General features: G+C 23.5%; 1 protein-coding gene and 1 long non-coding RNA gene across 2 annotated transcripts in view; both read left to right on the top strand.

The window, feature by feature from the left end:
- The window catches only part of LOC119678799 (complexin-like), a 250284-nt gene that overhangs the window by 189180 nt on the left and 54962 nt on the right, over positions 1-6142 (top strand). The window lies entirely within an intron of this gene.
- LOC119678800 lies at positions 368-5506 on the top strand. Its single transcript, XR_005252357.1, has 2 exons — positions 368-537; positions 4089-5506. It is a non-coding gene; the product is annotated as an uncharacterized LOC119678800 (long non-coding RNA).

Raw genomic sequence — 6142 nt, forward strand, 5'->3', positions numbered from 1 at the left:
CTAGATAACTGAATTATCGTAATGCTGACGCACTGCGTATCTACGTTAAATTAACGTAAAATGCCTTTCAAATATATTATAATAAAAGATTTATAAAAAAAAACATTACAATATATATAAAAAAAGAATATATATATATACATATAAAATCTAAATACTAAGAATAAAAACAAAAACAACAAATGATTATGGAGCGTAAATAACTCAAAATAAATTGTTATGAAAACTTGTTTTAGACTTAAACTAGCTGAAAAAACTGTTTTTTAGGATGTCAAAATTTTTTAGACTAAATAAATAAATTAATTTATTTTAAATAAAAATGATATATAATTAAAAATATATATATATATGTATATGTAGCGTACAGCACGGTATGCACATATATATTTGATTAGTTTGAGAACTTGCATTTCGAACGTTCTAAGAAATTTATATATATAACATCTTACTAATGACTTAAACTAAATACTTTCATTTCTTTTAAATATTGAGCTTAAAAATTTTGAGATTACACACTGAAAAAGAAGAAAGTCAAATGTAAGTAAATTTCTCTATTACTCAACATAAATTTATTAAGAAAAAAAAATATACCTAAACTATTTTTACGTTCAATTTCAAATTGTTTTATAATTTTCATTAAAATTAGTACAGTATATATCTTATTCTTCTATTAAACATATTCTATTATATGCAATTATTTTTAAATTAATATACTTTTAAATATGTATTAAATTTTATTTTTTTATTTTTATGTATATGACAACTTTCTAATAATTGGAAAGCAATTATTATTTATATATAACTTTTAAATTAAAAAAAATTAAAATTTTTTTCACGCTTAAAAAAATGAATGCTAATATTCAGACATTATAACGTGGTACTAAGAATTATATGATATTGTAGTTGTGATGATTAAAGTTATACATAAATAAATGAAATGAAAAACAAAAGTTAGTTAATAGTACACATACCTATTTAAACCCTTTTCGGAATAGAGGAAAGTAATCCCAACTACAGTTACGAAAATTATTAACTGATGCTTAAAGTTAGGAACTGAAATACAAATGGTAGTTATATATAACAGAAAAAATTCCCAACTTAACTGCAGTTGATAATAATTTAATGCAATGAAGTAATAATATCATATATTGGAAATATTTCCCTGAATTAGAATTATGCCAGCAAATAAAATTCATATTGAACCAAACTCCTTCAATCCACTTAACAATGAGTTTTTAAATAAATATTATAACAAAATAACAATACAATTCTACTTCTAATGTTGAAAGTGACAGATATAAGATATAAAAAGGAATTGAAAAGAAAGAAAAGAAAAATGCTAGCTATCTAAACAATAACCTTTATAACCTTTATCTATCTGTAAATAACCTTTATATCAAAAACATAGAATCTATGTTTTTGCTCTGAAGAAACATATATAGTGTTAAAAGTGGCTTAAACTAACTGCCGATCTCAAGGACCGATCTTTATTATTTATTAAACTATTTAAATTTTTTGTATTTATACTTAATACTTTATACTCACATTGCAATTAAATTTCAGTCCAATTATTAAATTTGTCTATTTATTATGTTTTGGTAATATGGCATTATTGACACTCAAACTAAGCCTGGGAATTATTATAATACTATTAAGGGTTTTAACTCACATATTTAAGTATTTGTAGTAAATTGTCACAATAATCCTCAATGCATGCATTGACGTGCTGGCATAGTTCTCAACCCTTTTTAAATCTAAAAATTGTAATTTTGTTTAATCAATTCAAATTTGAGGAATTCCAACAATTTCTCAAAATAGAATCGTTTATTCTATACCCGCAGAAAAGTAAAACTTTTTTAAGACATTGTTTCAATTTTATCAAACAGATTGATAAAACCTAACCTTCAAGTCACCCAAATATATTTTAGATTATTACGCTGGATATAATGGATTTTTTCAATAAAATGTTTTCATAAGAACTTTGAATAAGTTTAGAAACTGCCACTTAATGAGAGTCTGTATGCGCTCATATTAGGTATGTCTAATAGACTTCTCTTTTGTATTGTCTACATTCAACACCATAATTAAGTTCATATGGAATACATCATACTAAATTGTACTAACAACAATTACAAAACAAATAATTTCCCTTCTCTCAATTTAAATCAAACATAAACAATAATATAAACAAAATACAAAAATCCAGCTAACAGCACCAAAAAACAGAAAAAATAAAGAACATTTATTAACATAACTCATCGTTATGATTACGTTGATGATTATATAACATTTTTACTTATAATAGCGATTTGTGGTTTGCTGTTTTTAAACACATCTATAAATTTGTTGGGCACAGCCCGCCCCTCCAACCTAATCAAGCTTGTAAGACCATTGTCAAATATATTTGGGATATATTCTATGTATCTATATACACTTGACATGTACTATATATAATTTTTTTTTCGTGACGGTTGCCAATACCTCTCTATCGCAGTTTATTTCTTATAGTAGTTAAATGTTTGTTTCATACTTTAGGTAGCATAGAAAAGTATAGATCATATATAGCATTTTATAATACTGATTTAGGTTTCAAGATCAAACTCTGTTTTTGACTTAAGAGTAGCATAAGACGCTATTTCTATTTGTTCCTTTATTTGTATAGAACAAACTTAATTTCAATATTTAGCACTCTTTCGACATCACTTTTGTAAACTAAAAACTTAAAATATACTATGGAAAACAGAAAAGTGCTAGTTAACTGCATTAAAAACAAAGTATTAAAATGAAAACAAATTTCTGAGAAATCAAAACAGTTTGTTGTTAAACTTTTAATGTTCAAAATAAATATTTTTTCTATGTATAACAGTGAATAACTTCAAGATTGTGTAATTTTTAGTGCTACAATATTCAACTTGCACCCTTTCCTTACTGCATTGCATTTTATAAAAATCCTACACATCATACAGGCAATAATAATTAGTATTATTGCATCACACATCAATAATTCGAAACTGTAAATAATTTACATACTAATATTATGTATGTAAACAGTAATATGTATAAATAGAATATTTTATTACACAAGATATTGAAGCATTTTTGTGATAAGGAAATAGTGAAAAAAGCATATTAAATTATTCAATAATTTAATGCAATTGCTTTTATTATGTAAATGTTATGTGTTGTGTTTAAAAAAAAAAAATAATTATATAAAAACTTTTGCAAACAATTAACAAGATTTTATTAAAATAAAAATAGAGTGTAGATAATAAGCTATTTAAGCAATTCAAGTAAAGCTGTGATAGTTTTAGTAAAATTTCTTAAAAAATTTTAATATTTTTACTGAACTATTGAAAAATTAAGACAAGAAAAATTTTTCGAAAATAAAAACAAATTTACTTCAACTCTATAGGGTTTTCTACATACTTTTGTACAGCTTGAACTGCACTCTAAAAATAATATCTAATAGTAAAATGCAATATCTGTATGTAATATACAAACTTCAATTGTATGGAAAAAATAAATTAACTTCGCTATGAAATGCACTACATTATTTGCAATTAAAAAATATATTAAGAATTTAATAATAGCTTTTAAAAAGGAGAAAAACATAGGAACACGCAAATTGTAAATAAAAACATGAAGGCATAATATTTTTCCTACAATATAAGTTATTTGTTTAATTATATTAATTTATTGTGTATGGCATGCTTATAATTTTACTATTGCTTTTGTAAATTAAAAAAAAAATATGTGTAGTAAAATAAACGATATAATTACTTATAATATTTAATAATATATATACATATTATATATATATCAATATTTTTTTACTATCTATCTCTTACTATTTTTGTCTTTTTCTCTTTCTCTCATATTTTCTCTCTTTTCTCTTTAATTGAATATATATTACTGCTGCCTTTATTATGCTATATAACAACAACTATTTGTAAAATAATTAACTTCAAAACATTGAAATTATATATAACAATCAAACAAACAATTTACCAATCAATCAATCAATCAACACATCATCATCATCATTATCGTCAACATCATAATTATCAACATTGAAACATCCTGCACAGTTGGAGTTCACGAATATCGTTAAAACTTTACAGTCCTACAACAGTATAAAACAACAACACAACTTTACTAAATACTAGGAATGTATATTAAATAAATTAATTTAATGTGAAATGGAGAACTTTTCAGCAAAACAATATTTTTTTTATTTATTTCATTTAATTATAAATATTTTAACTGTTTATTTATGCTCTCTTCTATATATTTTGTAAGAAAATTATATTTTGAATTTAAGAATTTATTGTTTAAACGCTAATAAATTGTGCATAATTGTTTGATGTTAAATGGTGTAAATAAAAAATAAAATAAAATTTAACAGCAGCTTTAACAGAACACAACACTGTATAATAAACCAAGAGTAGCATTAATTGGTGGGAATGAAGTTAATCAAGTGCAGAGACCGCCCAAAATGCACTACATTTAGTGTATGTTCAGTGCACGCGATCTAGCCCACTAATAAATTACTTGCAGAATTTAGTGAATAATACAGAAACAGTACCAACCAAAAAGCTTAGTAGCAGTTAACTTAGTTACCTAGACGCAAAACACACTGCAGCTTCTCTTAGATACAATATGTGCGTTTCTTTAGCAGTTAGTAAGACAAAGCAAGAATATTTAATAACAACATGATTTAAAATTAAATTTCCAGATTATATCATTATTTTGTGAAAGCAGTATAAACATTTTTCAAACTCCAAAAAAAAAAACATATATTGTTAACTAATTTTAAATTAGATAAACTATATTAAAGTCAGTTAAGTTTATTAAGTTTGCTTTGTTAATATCATTAAAATAATTTTATTTAGTTAAATGTTAAATTTTTAGAAGGAATTTTATAATTTTGTTAGATTTTTTTAAAATTATTAAATAACTAAATGCAGCCAGTTAGTATTCTCTTTCAAACAGAAATAGAGTTTATAAAAAATCTCTCTAACTTATCTTTTTTATTACTCTACCTACCAAATACTCACCTCTATTAAATACCTTTAAAACCAAGTTACCTACTTAAATTGGCATAAACAAATAACACCGAATTACTTACTATTTTACTCTATACTCTACTATTACTCCAAAGTATTATTATATATTGATAGTAAAGAATTTAACTATATTAAAACATAAGAAAACAAATACATTTTGCATGCTTACTGTATGTTTTAATAATGTCTTTAATATATATTAAATAGTAAATTTTAAGCTGAATTATTAAACTAAATAATAAAAATAAAATATTCAAAGTAACAAAAAGAAACGAAAACTGAAGATGAACAACAATGGAATGAATGAAATGAAAAATTATGAGAGAATTCAGTAGTAAGGGTTGCCAAGAATAAATGCATATAGAGAAGGAAATTGCAATTTTTATGCATGTGTTGTTAAAAAGTATATAACGAAGCTTTAATAGGACCACAGAGTTCCACAAAATGCTGCCGTGTAACTTAAATTAAATTGATAGAATTTGAACACAACATAACAGCTTATTAGTTATTATACATCAAAAGACGAGAAATATATTTTTTCAATATTTCGAAAGATTTAGAAAATACTAATAATATATATTTAAAAAATGTTATCTATGGAGAGAATATACTTTGATATTATTTTTCAAGATCCATTAAAAATAGGTTTCTCGCCATAAATTAAAAACTCTTCAATTTATACATACAAGCTTCTTAAGATAAATACCATATAAAGAACTTTATAAAGCATTTAACAGAGCTATGTTAAATAGAGAATGATAGATAGTAAAATTACAGACTTCATGCTAAATAATAAGAATTCGTAACAGAATTGATTTAGTAATAGTAAAAAAATGTCTGATTTTAACTATGAATTAATTAGATCTAATGCGGTAATAAAAACAGAATACAGAAGTCAACGAAGTGATATTGATAAGTCACAAGTAAAGTTTTCTTATCAAATAAACAAGTTCAAATTTCTTATTAATTTAAAACAATTTCTTTTAAAAATATTAACACCAATTTCAGCGACTGTGTAAAGTATCTATTTCAACGGCATAAAAAAGTTTCCTTTATAAAAGTATAATTCCGTAATC

Source organism: Teleopsis dalmanni, chromosome 2 (genome assembly GCF_002237135.1).
Source record: "Teleopsis dalmanni isolate 2A chromosome 2, ASM223713v2, whole genome shotgun sequence".
NCBI classification, from domain to species: Eukaryota; Metazoa; Arthropoda; class Insecta; order Diptera; family Diopsidae; genus Teleopsis; species Teleopsis dalmanni.